The sequence below is a fragment of the Perognathus longimembris genome, chromosome 28 (assembly GCF_023159225.1).
Source record: "Perognathus longimembris pacificus isolate PPM17 chromosome 28, ASM2315922v1, whole genome shotgun sequence".
Classification (NCBI taxonomy): Eukaryota; Metazoa; Chordata; class Mammalia; order Rodentia; family Heteromyidae; genus Perognathus; species Perognathus longimembris.
The window spans coordinates 39,777,728-39,794,085 of NC_063188.1; positions in this window are offsets into that span (position 1 = coordinate 39,777,728).

Genomic DNA, 16,358 nt, shown 5'->3' on the forward strand with positions numbered 1-16,358 from the left:
TACACAGTGCTTGTGAATGTGAGACTCAATAAATAATCACTCAATATGTCTGTGTCCAATATTCTTTGTAGGTCACACAAATTTAATAGACATTTAAATTAAATAAATATTGAGGGATTTTTAATTTCAGCCCCATCATTCTAGTTAATATAACCTTCACATTCACTTTAAAATGTCAATCAATTATACCTTTGAAAACCTTGGATAAGAGACAAGATGATAATGAATTTGTTTGGGAAGCACATTTACAAGTCAGCCTACAACTGAAAACCGTCTGTGTAACATACTGCTTTTTAATAATGTAAATATATTAGTATTAGAACTGCCTTTTCAATCTTTTCTACTTAAATTTGATATCACCATCAGCAGCAAACATAATTAGGTAAGTGATATGTGAAAAATTCTAATATATTATCACTGAGATCCTCAATCCATTTTTTGTGGCATAAAACTGACAAACATTAAGGGAATCTACTGTTGTTTATTCATACCCTGACCTGGAAATAAGCCCAATGCAATGGGACAGTTTTCTTTGCTAATGGCTAAACTATTTCAAGATGGGATGCATATATAGTTTTGTTTGGTATTTTCATGCCTAGAAAGTTTGTAAAAATTGCAAGAATGGCCAGGTGCTGGTGGCTCATGCCTGCAATCATAGCTTCTCATAAGGCTGAGATCTGAGGAACACAATTGGAGGCCAAGCCAGGCAGGACAGTCTGTGAGGCTCTTGTCTCCAATTAAATAGAAATGGAGTTGTGGCTCAAGTGATAGAATGTTAACCTTGAGCAAAAATCCTCAGGGAAATTGCCTAGGCCCTGAGTTCAAGATCCAGGATCTACCCTCCCCCTGCAAACATACACACACATAAAATCAAATTGCTAATAAGAAACCACTGCATTAGAACAAGATTTTTCTTTCTTTCTTTCTCTCTCTCTCTCTCTCTCTCTCTCTCTCTCTCTCTCTCTCTCTCTCTCTCTCTCTCTCTCTCTCTTTCTCTCTCCTTCTTTGTTTTCCTCACCAACACCTTTACTTTTTGGCTTCTTTTTTAACCTCCTCTAACTCCGATTTCTTTTTAACATTATATGCTTTATAAGTTGTGACAGTTATAGAAATAGCACTGTAGCTTATGGCTTTATATAAAACAATTGCTTTTTCTGTTTCAGAGTACTATAGTTTGAACTCAAGGCCTCATGCTTTCTAGACAAGTAAGTGCTCTACTTCTTGTGCTCTAGATATTTTCTGGATGTTTTGTTCATTCTCTCTTTCTTGCTTGCTTTCTCTCTCTCTCTCTTTCTTGCCTTCTTTCTCTCTCATTCCTTCTTTCCTTCATTACTTCATTCGTTTTTCTTCTTTTTGCTTGGGGTTGGCTTCAGCTAATCATCCTCCTTCCTTTCCAGGTGCATAGCTAAGATTACAGTTGCACACCACCATTCTTCTCTTGTCAGTAGACATGTGGTTTCACTAACTTTGGGCCAGACTAACCTCTCACTAAAAACTTCCCTATCTCTGCTTCCTGGATAGTTAGTGTTACAGACATGCACTACCATGCCCAGCCCCTATTTTTCTTTTTACTGAACATAAAAGAATTGTACATATTTTTGGATACAATATTGTATTTTATACATGTATACAAATTAGTAATAAAACAAATAAAATGTTTCTGTAAACAACAAAATTTTTAAACATTTATATTTGTCATTGTTAAAAAATCTTTTTTTGTGTTTGGAAGCTATAAACTTATTTTTTATTGTTTGTATTTTTTAATTTATTTTTTCTTTTCTGTGGTACTGGTAGTAAAGATTGAACCCAGGTATTCATGGATGCTAGATAAGCACTCTACCAATGAAACTATGCCCCCAGAATTTGAGCTCCTCGTTCCTAGTTTTTCTTAGACTATGTGACAATACATTGTGAAATACAGCCACCTTACCATCTTTTAGAACATTAGAACATATTACTTATATCTAAATGTGTTTTAGTACCTTCTATTCAACTACCCCTCTAGCAGTCCTCCCCACCCCTTCCAAACCATGTACAATCGTAATCTTTCTTTGAGATGGAACATTTTCAGTTTTCACATATTAAGAAAGAACATATTATATTTATTTTAATGGTAGTTTTTCATGTGGTTGAAGTTCAGGTTTAACTATCCTTTGCCATGAATTTAGGATGTTTCCTGCTTATATTGCAGTGATTGTTTCTTCTCTAGAGGGCTCTTATGGTATTGTACAGAAAAATTAGAAATGAATTCATTTATCCATTTTCCTAGGAGGTAGAGCCAAAACACATCAATGAGCAATCAGCACTGATAAAGAAGCTTTTCTTCCCCTATCTTAAGAAGAACAGACAATTAGTAACAGCTAGTTTATTAACTTTTTCTATGATTTTATTTTTGACATGTATGTTAATTATCAACATTTGACACTGTCCTGGTGATCATGCACTGCACATTTACCTATAGCTTGAAAGTGTTAAAAATCCACGGCTCAGTAGATATGTGACTTGAATAGCAGTGTGCCGTCTCAAGCAAAAAGGCCAGTGAAAGTACAAGGCCCTGAGTTCAAGCCCCAGAACCAGCCCATGGAACCTCTCCCTCAGTCCAAGACTCATTTAATAGAACAAATGTAATAAAGTCCTATTATCTTCAATGCCATGTCTCGTATATTTGTGTCTTCTAAAGATTATGATATCTGTTTGAGTATATACCTATACCTATCTCTGTATTTATGCATACAGACACCAAGATACACCCAGACATATATAGACACCCCCAATATGTATGTATATGTCTATATAATCTTAATTTCTTCATAATGTTATGAATTTGTATGTCCTAAGGGAAATCTAGCCACTCAACTTAATGACCTTGGTGTTTTTGCAGTTGAGCCATACTTGGCACAATACAAGAATAGGTGTGGGGACAGCTTTAAGATGCAGTACAAACAGCTAGATATAATTCCTGTAATTCCACAAACCAAGTTCTACTTGTTTGAATGTCTAGTTGGCCTTTGATTCTAGAAAGAAATGAATTAGAGGTAAAACAATGAATGAATGCATGAATGATAAACTTTCATATAGTGCTAGGGTGGTAGAATAGTGTAGAATGTGGGCCACTTAGCATTGAAGATAATGAGGAATAAATACTAATTAAATTCTTTTTTTCAGAAGGTAAAGTAGCACCTAGTGATATTTAAATCAAGCCGTGAGCATGGAAAAAATGTTGGCACTGTTTGACACCAATTCTCCTTAGATGAATTTGGTGAACTAGTTTGTATTTGTCCATTTCTTGTGCATCTCCCTTTGGGAAGGCAAGTGTCTCCCTGAAAGCTGTTTGTGCTGATTTTCACCAGTATATGTAATCTCAGTGATCCAAACTTCTCTAGATTGCTTTCTTCATGGACAAACACTGGTGTCCACCTATTGGGGTCTAGATCTGGGATTGTTCTACTAAGATTTCTTAGCCAATATTTTAATAACTGAATGGATAATTTCCCTTTAGAATAATATTTTCAACACAGTCAAAACCTTCTTAGACTTAACTTTATGTACCAATTATAATGGCAAATATTTTAGTAAATAATTTCTATGACTTGGACAAGTATGGATATAAAGAGATAAGGAACTTATAATCTTTACACTACAAATTTAATGGAGAAACAAATATGCAAGTAGAAGTATAACTGTGATATGCTAATTTCTACAATAGATATATAGACAGAGGATTGAAAAGGCAAACTCTGCCTTTGGAATTAGGAAAAGCTCTGGGGAAAGTAATGTCTTAATTAGCATAAATAGTTAATACTAATTAGCATTTTAATATTTTAAAAACTATTGTGGTGTTAGAACAGAAATTTAGAGCAAAAGACTAGGAACTGTTTTAATGTTTCAAGGGAGAGATGATAAGAGTGCAGAGTACAGCAACATATGAACAATAGAGGAAATTTGAAAACTATCTTTTCTATGATACTAAGGTTTGAACTAACACTTGGTAGGTAGGTGCATGACTACTTGGAACAAGCCTACAAGTCCTTTATATGTGCTAGTTTTCATGTAGTCTTTTGTTTGTATGCAGCTGTCCTAGACTGTGAAGCCCCCATCTACATCATAACTGGCTTATTGAATTAATATGGAATTCTCAATGTGATTTTCCCCAGGCTAGTCTTCACTGTGATCCTATTGATCTCTATGTCCTCCATAGGTGAGAAAAACTACTGCACCCAGTCTTTAAAACTTCTATTTTTAATTTTATAGCTAGAATGAATAGGAATTGATTGGTGATTTTTGCTTATGTATGTGACAGAAAAGTAGTTGTTGAGGAAAATGCAAGTTGTAGATAGGAGCCTAGGTTTGTGGTTTAGGGGATGATGCACAGTGCTGTTTAGTAAGATTTGGATTATAGGTAGAATTGGAGTAGAATTGGAGTAGAATTGGAGTGTGAAGCAGGGAAGCAGTAACTTCTCACATCATGTTTAGTGGGCACTTGTAAATCAGTACTGCAGTTCATATCCTGTGAAAAATATCTATACAATTGCAAAATCTGGATAGATTTGTCTATTGTTCAGAGCTCTGCATTTATAATCTGGACTGTTCAAAACAACATGCATATTTGAAGCAAGTATACCTGAGACTAATCTTTAAGATTGTAGGCTTGTAAACTTTTTTTGTTTTGTTTTGTTTTTTGTTGGTTGTGAGGCCTGAAATCTGGGCCTGGGAGCTGTCCCTGAGCTCTTCAGCTCAAGGCTAGCATTCTACCACTTGAGACACAGCACTACTTCTCATTTTCTCATCGGTAGTTAATCATCGGTAGTTAAATTGGAGATAGTCTTATGGACTTTCCTGTGGGGCTGGCTTTGAACCCCAATCCTCAGATCTCAGCCTCATCAGTAGCTAGGATTACAGGCATGAGCTACAGTGCCCTGCTGACCTTTTTATTATAAAGAAAACCCTCAGCCAGGTACCTGTGTCTCAAGTCTATAATCCTGGCTACTTTAGAGGGTGAGATCTGAGGATTGCAATTCAGAGCCAGCCTGGGCTGCAAAGCCCATAAGACTTCTATCTCCAATTAACTATCAAAAAAGAAACAAACAAACAAACAAAAAAAAACAACTAGAAGTGGATCGGTGGCTGCAGTTGTAGAATTCTAGCCTTGATCTTTTAGAAAAGCTCAAAGCGATCATCCAAGCCTCAAGTTCAAGCAAGTCCAAGGACAGGTACAAAAAAAAATCTCTTACATTTTCTGTCATAGTGTACCAACTTATACTCCTGACATTTACTGTGTTGTGTTAGTTTTAAGATACTCTAGTATCTGGCAGCAAGTTAGACAGTATTGATTTTAAGTGAATACTTCAGTGAATTTCAATGAATACTGCTGCACTGAGGGTTTAAATTTTGGGAAGTGGGAAAAAGAAATTTAAGAGCATAGGATGTTATTGTCTAGGCCCTGGAGGGCTTTGCAGTATGAGAACCTGAGTTTTATAGAAGTACTATTCAAGCCTTGGATTCCTGGAAGAAGAAAGAAGGTATACTGGAGAAAATCTCTGCTATTCTCTTAGCTTTGACTCTACCTATCTTTGGCTACCTAGAGGGTAGTTATGATATTTAATTAATATTTGTCAAATGCCTTGCAAAGATAATGTTATATGTAAATGATTAATAATTTCATCAGTGAACAACTAAAATTCTGTAAGAAAATGTAGCCTAAATTATTACTTGCTGCTCTATGACATAGGAGCTGATATGAAATAAATGTAAGTGAGAAGACTAAAGGCTTATGAATCTTTAGAGAGTAAATTCCCTATCAAGAAAAGTTTGAGGTTGTCTTTTTAGCTTGTCCATATGTCCTTTACTGTACAGAAATCTTTAATGTAATACCATTTGTCTTTTTTTTCTTTGTATTGCTGAGCCCTTAGACTTTTACTCAGAAAGTTCATGTCTATGACAATAAGTTCTAATGTTTCTTCAACTCATTCCTGTAGTGGGTTTTTCTTGTTTCAGGTCTTAAATTGAGGCCTTTGATCCATTTTGAATTCACGGACATTGTGATAGATAAGGATCCGGTTTCAGTATTTTGCACGCGGATACCCAGTTTTCCTAGCACCATTTGCGAAGAGATTGTCTTTTTTCCATCCTATGGCTCTTTCATAGAATATTAGTTAGCTATGGTTTTCTATGTTTTTTTTTTTTTTTTTTTTTGCCAGTCCTGGGGCTTGGACTCAGGGCCTGAGCAGGTTTTCCATGTTTATTTCAGGATCTTCTATTCTGTTCCATTGATCCTTGAGCCTGTTTTTATGTGAAGTTGTTTTTGTTATTAAGCCCTGTAGTACAGTTTGAAGCCTGCAATTGTGATACCTCCAGCACTAATGTTTTCCCCCAGGATTGCTTTTACAATTCTGGGCATTTTTTGTTTCCACATGAATTTTTGGATTGTATTCTCTATCTCAGTAAAGAATGACACTGAGAATTTGATGGATATTGCATTGAAATTATAAAGCAATTAAACACATAGGAAAGTTGCAGGTACAGGATTTGAAGGGGAGAATTCACACCATCTATTTTCTTAGAAAAACTCACAGTCCAACAAAATGAATTCCAGGAAAATGTCATTTGAAAGTTGTAGGGGAGATCATGGGAAGGGTATACCAATAGAGGGAGGAATGGGAAGAATATAATCATATTTTTCTGTGTCCTGTGAAACTAAGAAAATTGAGAGGGAAGGTTTCATTGGAAGAAATAGGGGAGAATTAATGAAAGAGGTGGCATTGATCAAGATGCAGTGTAATTATAAATTAATTTTTGGAATATATGTGTACATCTATTTCAAATAATAAAACATAATTAAAAATGAATAAAAGAGAAAAATTTGAGAAGTAGGGAAGGAATGTGTTGTTCTATTAAATGTAAAATATTGATGTCTTGGAAGTTGGCTAGCCTCTTTGCCATTGTGGCTAACCTGGATCCTCAAACACCAGGTTCCTTCAAAACATCTATAAGGAGTCAGGCTGGAACTAGTATAGTCTTCTTGATTCATTTCTCTCAGATAAATGATAATTATTTCTTATCTTTTTTAGTGCTTTCATTACTCAGAATGAATGTCTTAAAACTCCATAATGTCCCTTTTTTTCTAGTTCCTTTCCATATTTTCTTAGGACCTCAGAACATTTTTTTCTGAGATATATTAGTAGTTTCTTGTTTCTCCACCAAACAATTTTTTTCACTAATTGTTACCTCTGGGGAATCTTAAGTATTAATAAAAATCATCTTTAGTTTCACACATAGAAAATAGGCTATAGATTAGACAGTATGAGCTCATTATGCACTCCTAAGTATTGATATTTATAAGATTATATGAGATCAGGCAAGTTCAGGGTCATATGGCCATGGACAATATTGATATTTACACAGAATCTTACTTTGAGAGTTGACAGAAATGGTATTCTGATTATGCAGATAGTAATATCTAGCAGGGATAAAACAATGTAACATAAAATGGTTGAATATTTTTATATTCTTCTTTTTATAGTATACAAAGTTAAATTATCCAATATGAGGAAACATCCTGTATAAAGTGCATTTCTTCTTTTTTTTCCATTCGGAGACCAGAATTTTTTTTCCTCTTTTTAAAATTTAATTTTATTGTCAAGATGATGTACATAAGGGGTACAGCTACATATGTAAGGTAGTGAGTACATTTCTTTTTTTTCTTATTTATTGGCAAAGTGATGTACAGAGAGGTTATAGATTCATATGTTAGGCCTTGTGTACAGTTCTTGTACTGTTTGTTACCTCCTCCCTCATTCCCCACTCCCCCCTCCTTTTTCCCTCTCCCCCCCCCATGAGGAATTCAGTTGTTTTTCTCCCCTCATGAGGATTCAGTTGTTTTACACCAAATGGTTTTTGCAAGTATTGCTTTTGGATTCGTTTGTCTTTATCCTTGATCTCTCGATTTTGATATTCCCTTTTACTTCCTTAGTTCTAATACCAGTATATACAGTATCCAGTGTACTCAGATAAGATACAGTGATAGTGCGGGTACAACCACAGGAAGGGGATACAAGGGGATCCATCAACAATAGAAGCTACGGTTTCACATGGCATGTTGAAAGTAATTACAACAGTGACGTAACAGTCGTTTCCATAACATGGAGTTCATAATTCTATCCACCTCCCATTTCCACCATCCAATGATCCTTGGATGCTGGACCTCTTTCCACTATATGAACAATCTCTTATTGCTTTTTTTATACAGTTAACGTTACAGAAGTTTAGTAGGTTAGAGAAAAGACAGGTTAGGCTATGAGTTGGCTGTAGTTTCATTTCATTTTCAAGGGCAAAACTTTTAGTCCTATCTGGGTTCTGAGAGCCATTTTATCCTTTTCCCCCCTTAAACTCTAGAGTTCTGATGCATTTATACTCTTGCTATTTGAGGAAATTAATGTGAACTTGTTTATCTTGTCCTAGTGTTGTATTTAAAGCCTGTCAACTAGTTTAAAAAGTCCCCTTTGTATCGTCAGCTATTCCATTTGAATAGACTATTGTTTTCCTATCAGGATCCTGGACATTGTCTTATTTAATTTCTGACATAAAGAAGGAATTAAAAAAATTCTAAAATAAAATTTGTTAGTATTCTTGTTTTAGTTTGACAATTGTTAACCAATATTTATCTGGTATAGATGAAGATCTTATATAATAGATTTTTCTATGCAGAAGTAAATTTTGTTATGGTTCATATAGATGCTGTATATAGGCTAACATGATGCTGAATTAGCATTATTTATCTATTCAACAAAAGCTCATGATGCGTTTTAATTCTCTGGTGGAGTTAGGATGATTGCCCAAGGGTGACTATCTTCCCTACAGCCAGTGACTTAATAATCTTGAAGTCCTATAAACCCAATGATACCAAACTAAGATATTTGTCTATTATCATCTTGAAAAAAGGATTCTTTAGGTGTTTTCACTAACTCAGCCTATAAGTAACACTTAAAACTTTTAATCTACCTGACTTCAAAGCAGCTGGAAAATGACCCTTGTTTACCCAGTAATGTGTGCCTAGGAAATGATATTTAAACACACTTGCCAAAAGTGTTATGATGAAGTTGGCATTAATGGCTTAGGTAGGTATTTGGTTACTTTTATCAAATTCAAATTATTGCAGCTTTGATCTTCCATTTGTTTCTTATGATAAACTGAACATTTTTTATAGAACAGAACATTTTATATGCTTGTAGTTTTCTTGGCACATCATTTCAGGCAAGGCTGTATTCATCTTCTTCTACTATTATCCTTGTACTGTAGTTAGCATTTACCTCTTCACTTAAACCAGTAGCACATAGTCATTTCATAGATCTATACCAGGTAATCATTAGAAAGTATAACTTTGAGTCTTGGAGTAAATTGTCTTTGTTTTTTTTTTTTTAAAAACTACCTTTTACAACAGGTCATTGTACTTCCTGTAAGGTTGCTACTCAAATAATTGTTAACAAGTAGTGCTTTTCCTGAATGGCTAAATATAATCTCAAGAGAAATGCAAATTGTGTAGAAAGCCACATTTTTCTTTCATATTGGCTGCTAATTGATTAAGAACCAAATGCTTTGTCTCTTAGCAAGGATAACTTGCTTTACAACATGTACTTGAGTTCAACACCTTGTTACATTTTATTTTTCTTGCGCTTTTTATTTCTTGCTCTGATCATGGTTTGATTTCCTTTTCATTTTACTTCATATGTTTAATGTCTTATAAAATATCATATAACAACATATAAAACCAAATTGAAACCTTAAGTACTAGTAGTTTTGTACGAGCTGGTGTGAATTCATCTTCCAGATGATTTCTTTCTACAGTGGAAATTTAGGGATTCTTACATGATAAAAGTGCAACATAGATTCCTAGATGTGTATTTTTGAAGCCTAAGTAAACAAGCTAACTAAAATTATCATGTCAATATTTACTACAAAGTTGTCAGGAACAGCATCTTTACATTTGCCTCATTGTTTAACATAATGTGGTTAAATAGCTCCATCATTAAGATGAAAATGTTGCCAAATACATGAAAGGATGCTCTCATGTAGTTGAGATTTAGAATGATCTCAACAGTGAATCATCATGCTTAGGCGTTCAAACTTTGAGGAATAAACATCAATGGGCATTTTGAGGCTCAGGTCTGGCTAGCTACTAGAATTCATCAGACTCCTAACTCTGATTTGAAGCTTGGGGGAAATGTTCCTAGGAGTTTTGGACCTTGCCTTATTGAAAGAAGTTTGTTTTTTTGTGCTACAAGCACTCTGTAACACACACTCTCTCTCTCTTTGTCGTCTATTGTATAATATGTCCATCTATCCTTAGATATTGTGCAACTCCAGCTTTCATTTACTTTTATTATTCTCCCTGCTCTTGTCCTTCAAGTCCCCTAGCTCTGTCACTTAATGATATGTTTTTCTCCACTGCTCAGAATCCCTTTTATTTTCAGTCTTGTTTCTCTATGAGATTAATTATTTTCCCTTTTTTTTTCATTGGATTTTCTTCCATCTTTTCTCCCTGACTTCAGAGAATGGTTGCATGTACCGCACCCCTTCCCTCTGCCTTTCACTTTGCTTCCTGCCAGGCTGAACTGGTTCTATTGCAATGAAATTTTCAAAGGCATAGCCATTTGATGCACAGAGCTGGTGGACTGTGTAAAAGGAAAAGAAATGCTGTTTCTGTTGTCACTTCATTTTTTAAGAGCATGTCCTGTTTGCTATTATCTTCCTACACTGAAGAAAATTTACTGTGCGTGTTTTGCTTCTGAGAAAAATTTAAAAGAAGTTATTTCACATTGTTTCTTCTTAGCATGGAAACAGACCAGTTTAAGAGAATTCATGCACCCCCACATAGTAGTTGGATTTTAGAATCATCTGTCTTCTCTTTTCTACCCTCTGCTATTCTCTTTAATTCATCAGGTAAAATGATCTGCATTCACAATAGTCTACTAATTTTTGGCTTTAAAAGAAATGTTATGCACATCACAAATAAAAATCTACTCTTTTGTTGGATTCACTGCCTTGAGGAAGTTGCCAATTTCCCAGTTTTCTACTTAAAACTGACTGAGTCAGTTCTCGTCTCACCTGTTGGTAAGTCTGCTGAGGTGTGTGGCAGCCTGTGGTCTCTCTGTCATATGAACTTTTAAATGTGGCTGCATTCCTGCAGAAGGTGAAAGTACGAAAAATTGATTCAGGAAGAGCTGGAATTCTTGAGGCTATAAAACACTGAGGTACCAGTACCCTGTTTAATGGATATTCTTATGTGAAAATGTTAATTCATCCTCAAATCATTTATTTTATCACTTACAGGGTGCCAGGCCCTTACTTAAATTTAAGGCAGAGAGCCTACACTCCAAGAACTTACAGAGAATGAATTCTAACTCTAAACTTCATACTGGAAATTTTAACATACACTTAAATCTGAGTGTCACCCCTATAGATTCTCATTTAATTAGTCTAGTTGGAGTCTAGACATGACTTTTCAAAGCTCCACTGATGAGTCCAACGTCTAGTCAAAGTTGAACTCCACTATTCTAGTGCAGTATTTAAAAATGTCCTGGTGCAGTAGCGTGAGAATCAGGATTGCCTTGGCACTAGTTATAAATGCACACATTTGACCTCTATGCCTCACTTCCTAAAACTCTATGGGTAGGTTTTATTTTTTATGTTTTTTACTATTGTTGCTTATTTGCATTTTAATGCTGATACTAGGGTGTGAATTTAAAACAGTACTCCACAGCTTTTTGCTCACAGCTGACACTCCATTTTTTCAAATGTCTCCAGCATTTTGTTAGTTAATTGAAGAAAAGAGTCTCAAATTGGTCTACCCTGATTGGCTCTAAATACAATCCTCACATCTCTTTTTCCTGAGTAGCTAGGACTATAAGTATTATGTACCAGCACCTAAGTCAGCAATCTTAGGGTATATTTTTGCCAGTCCTGGGGCTTGAACTCAGGGCCTGATAACTGTCCCTGCCTGGTTTCATTTTGCTCAAGGCTAGCACTCTACCACTTGAGGCACAGTGTCACTTCCAGCTTTTTTCTCTTTATGTAGTTCTAAGGAATCAAACCTATGGCTTCATGCATGCTTGGCAAGAAATCTACCACTAAGTCACATTCCCAGCCCAGAAATCTTATTTTTAATAAACTCTATAGATCAGTGGTCAGAAAATATTTTCTTTGAAAGATACTGATAGTAAAAATTTAGGCTTGTGGACATATGATCCCTGATGTACTGACACACTGCTATTGTATTATTAAAGCAACCATAAGACATAAGGAAATGAATATGATTATACTTTAATGAAACTATTTATAGAACAGGTGGTTGGGCTGGCTTAGACCACTGAAAAATTATTTGTCTGTTCAGTTCCTGTGGTGGGTGATTGTCTTACATGCTGACATTTTAAGGCTAGTGGTTCAGAAAAAATGCTAAGAATAATCTGAAAAATATGTTATTAGACATGATAAGTTATTTGCAGGGGAATTAAAGGATGTTAAGACAGTACATTTGAAGACACCTAATCCAGACTTGGTGAGTGGGAAAAAGATTGGAACAGAAAATATCAGGTAAAAAACAAATAGTATAGTAGAGAATACTCTTTCTACTCTTCCTGAGTATGCACCAAGGTTACACTTACTATTTCGTCCTACTGCCTAACTCAGTTGTCAAGGACAGCTCTGTTTCCATGATTTTATTCATACTGTTTTTTTATTCATACTCTTTTAGGTGTATCTTTTCTTCCTAGTCCTTTTTTATCTCTAGTTATTTCTCAAAGCTCAGTTCCGATTCCAGAGAGCTTAGAATTCTCTTCCTATCAGCACACATGTGATATGTCAATTTATCAGAGATGCCAGTTGCTCATGAGAAGGCAGATGTACAGTATTTCAGGTTAATGAACCAGATAGCTCCCAAACCTCTAAATTTACAGGTCATATTAGAGTGAGGTAAAGCCTATGGGTGAAACTGATGGATATATTTTGAATATTCTAAGATCTTAAGTGAATAACAAGAACTTTTTATGGTTTGTAATTAGAGCTTCAAGAAATAAGGCATTCTACAGAACAAAGTATGTGATAGACAAGACTGACATTGGATATACAGTCTAAACTAAACTACTGCAATAGTCATGCTATTTTAACCATTATTAGGTTTTCCATACCCAGAAGAAACTGAATCTTAATGTCCTAACCCACGCTTCATTTATTTTTTTTTATATTACTGAGGATTGAATTTATGACCTCATGTTTGGTCTGGAAAGCAAAGTACCATTTGAGACACAGCCCAAGTACTTTTGCTTTTAGTTTCTCAGCTAGGGTCTCCTGCTAACATTATGTTTTCTGGCATCGACAATGGTGTTCGTACCTCTAATTCCTGCATAGTTGGGATTATGTGTGTGTACCACCACTCTCAGCCCCCAAACCTACTCTTTCCTTTATGGATTTAAGTACATTCAGAATGAATTGTTTTAATTATCATTGTACAAAGTAAGTTGATATTTTCAGTAAGTACTTTTGTTAAACCCCACTCCACCATGTCTAAAGTTCCAAGTTGAAAACCCTTTTAGATATTTTCAAATCGATGCCTACTTTGAAGAAAACCTAACTTTGGTTGCTCATATTAGATAAAATCACAATAGCAGTTTATACATTTTCAGAATTCTTTTTATTCACATCATATTTATTACAAGTTACATAGATATATATGAGAAAGAGAGAGAGAGGAGTGAAAGGGAAAAAGGAGGTAGAGGAGAGGGATATCTATCTATCTATCTATCTATCTATCTATCTATCTATCTATCTATCTATCTATCTAATATCTACCTGCCCATCTACTATCTATCTATGACAAATTCCATGTACCTATAATATATTTGGTATTCTAAGTTTTCTGGACTTTGACATTATGATATACATTTGTAAATTGAGGGTAGCTTAATCATTTTCAGATTTTACAAAGGTACTCTGAAGATTATGTGAGTGAGTTAATCTTGAGCAAAGAGTAAATCGCCTGTTGAGTGTGCTTTGCTGAAATGACTCTAACTTGTCTCCCTTCAGTATTGCACAACTTCCTTTGTCATTTATCAGCTGGAATACTGTATTCATATCTAAGTCCTTTCTGTACTTCAAAATCACTGAATGGACTGAGAAATAACTCTAAATTCTCACATATGCATATAGCACAAAAATAACAGAAACATTAAAATAAAAAAGGAACTTGAGAAAAACCAACTAGCTCAGGCTCTTAATTTTACAAATATGTTATTTGGGTCTCAGATAGGTCATATGATTTTTCATGGGTCGTAATAAGTGATCAAAGTTCAGTAGAGAAATATTATTTTCCTTTTATTTGAATGATTGTTTTCATATGACTCTACTTTCTATCATTGTGTATAGATATGTATAATGTGAGATATGTAAAGATATCTACAGATACAGCATGTCACACAAAAAGTATTATTTAAGAAAAGTTAATTTCCAACAATAGCTAGATGGCTCTCTAATATTTAGAGGAAAAACTGGAGTAATTTTCTGGGTGTATTTTTTATGATTGATCTAAGAAATAGGACTAACTTTTACATCAAAGGGAAAGAATTATTTCATGAGTTCCAAATTACACTAAACATTACCAGGTTTCTTTGCCTAACACTAGACATTAATCACTCATTGAATACTAGCTACAGTATATGTGCATCTTTACACATATTGATTTAGTAGATAAGCTTATAAGCACTGTAGGACATTTGAGGAGTTATGATGTACAAATTAAGCATGTCCTTCAATTTAAAATAAACATTTTAAATAATTTCATCAAAATTAAGTGTTAAAAATCATTAACTTTGTCTCATATGGACTCACTCCACAAAATTAGAAGGAACTAGTCTGGATTCATTCAAGTTGTTTGAAGATGTATATTTGCAAGTGAATATATCTTTGTAAATGAGACATCATATGTGTGATGGATGATATCATGTGTTAACTTCATTGGGTCCTGAGGTACTTAAAATTTTGATTAAACATTATTTTTGGGGTGTATTTGTGAAAGTGTTTCAAGATGAGATTAGTATTCAAATCTATAGAGGAAAACATATTTCTCCTCAATATGGGTACTTATCCAAATTGTGAAGAGCCCAAACATAGCAAAAAGACAGAGGAAAGAGTCATGATCTCTGTTTGCTTATGGGTGGGACATAGATCTTCTAAAGCAGACTCACCTCATTAGCCTCCTTGTTTCACAAGATTTCAAACCTGGATTCAAACTCTTACTAGGTTCCCTGGACCCAGATGCAGATCAAAGAACTTTTCAGCTTTCATAATCAACCCAATTTATCCAATTCCTTATAATTCCCCTCTCCCGTCTCTACTCTCTATTCCTATTATTGTTTCTATGAAGAAACATGAATAATTAGGTATATATAATTTGTTTTGTCATATCTGAATTTAGAGAGATTCCTTGGATTAGTGGTACAAACAATCTACTTTCTAAAATTGATATGTGTAAAGGAGGAAACTGAGAAAAGAACAAAGGAAGAAATCTAAGACATTAGTAGTGTTCCTGAAAAGAATACCGTTGATTATCCTTTCACTTTTCTATTGTAATGCCTTTTCTGATAATTTTTCAATTCATATTGAAAGACTTTAGAATATCTTAACTGTACATGTGTTAATTCTGGAGAAGTAATGTGTCTATATTTATTCTTTTGCCTCTAAGGTTAAATGAAAAAAAGAATGCTTTTCTGGGGGAGGTGTAATTAATAATGTTAAGAATCCTAAATGTCACATAGGTATAAAACTCAAATCCCTGGGAGAATTTTTGTGAGTAATATTATTACTGGGTATTTATTAGAACACATGTAATGTGAGCAATTATGTGTACACATAGCCTCATCTTTATAAAACTGTGAAATGTTTTCTCTTCAATATTTGTAGATTTAACAAAGATATACATTTCATTATCATGCTCTCAAATTAAAGACTCACCAAGTTATTGGGTTTTTTTTTTTGGTTCTTCTCAGTTTGCAGCCACTTGCATTTGGTATTATCTTTCATTGTCATTTCTCTTGGTTCTTGAAGCCATAATTTCTTTGGATTCATTCTTCATTGTGTGTCATAAAGCATGTTTTCTAAGACTGATGACTTTATTAGGCCCTGTTCTTCCCCCAACATAGCTTTTTCTTCACTTTACACCTTAGGTTCCAGTTATTTACTATTAGTACCAAGGCCTAAAAATGATTTTTTTAACTTCCTTTTTCTTTCCTTTAAGGGAGAGTAAAAGACTATTAATGTGTTTGGTCAGACTTCCAGAAAGAAGATTTAGGGCTTGGATTAGTTTCAAGCATAAC